At 26.7% G+C, this 752-nt stretch overlaps 1 long non-coding RNA gene across 1 annotated transcript; it reads left to right on the top strand.

Moving 5' to 3' along the window:
• Positions 1-11: 11 nt before the first annotated feature.
• LOC115033693 lies at positions 12-454 on the top strand. The gene is made up of 2 exons (XR_003838997.1): positions 12-266; positions 329-454. It is a non-coding gene; the product is annotated as an uncharacterized LOC115033693 (long non-coding RNA).
• Positions 455-752: the final 298 nt, after the last annotated feature.

Raw genomic sequence — 752 nt, 5'->3', positions numbered from 1 at the left:
TGAAGGTTTTATGTACCATTTCGAAAAAAATGGAGTAGGTACAAAAAAAAATATGGAGATGCGGACGTTTCAAAAATAAATGCCGAGGTCGCGTTCATGTTATTGGTGATATCAATAATGAAAAAATTTCAAAAAAAATTGATCATAATAACCATGTCCCTGATATCACTCAAATAGAAGTTAAAACTGCAATAAATGAGATGAAAATAAATGCAATATGCAAATCTAATTCCACGCATTCAGTCATTGGAACACTTGCTTCTCAGGTAGGTACCTACTATATTATTTCTATAAATGTTATTATTATTAATATTGTTTTTATTATAAGATATAAAGGTATCTGCTTCAGTTGCTGGACAATTACCAAATGTGCAAACTCTAAAAAGAACCGTTCAGAGAGTTCGTCAATCTCATTTAGGAGCTCCAATTAATCCTCAAAATTTTAATTTTGAAATTCCAGACCGATTCACAAAAACAACGAATGGTGTGCAAAAAAATGTATAAAGATCGAAGTGCTAAAATCAAAAAATTTGTTTAGATTATGAAAATAGAACAATTGAAGACTATTTAAGAGGCATAGCACATAATTTCCAGCTACAGGTATAATTATTTTTAGGTAACATAAATATTGTATTATAATATCCATTAATTAATTTGTATATTATACTTTTTTTAGGCAACATAAATATTGTTTAATTTTAATTGTGACTTGTATATTTTTTACTATAGATATATTTAATATTATTTATATA

This window comes from Acyrthosiphon pisum, chromosome A1 (assembly GCF_005508785.2).
Source record: "Acyrthosiphon pisum isolate AL4f chromosome A1, pea_aphid_22Mar2018_4r6ur, whole genome shotgun sequence".
Classification (NCBI taxonomy): Eukaryota; Metazoa; Arthropoda; class Insecta; order Hemiptera; family Aphididae; genus Acyrthosiphon; species Acyrthosiphon pisum.
This window is presented reverse-complemented; position numbering and strand designations above follow the sequence as displayed.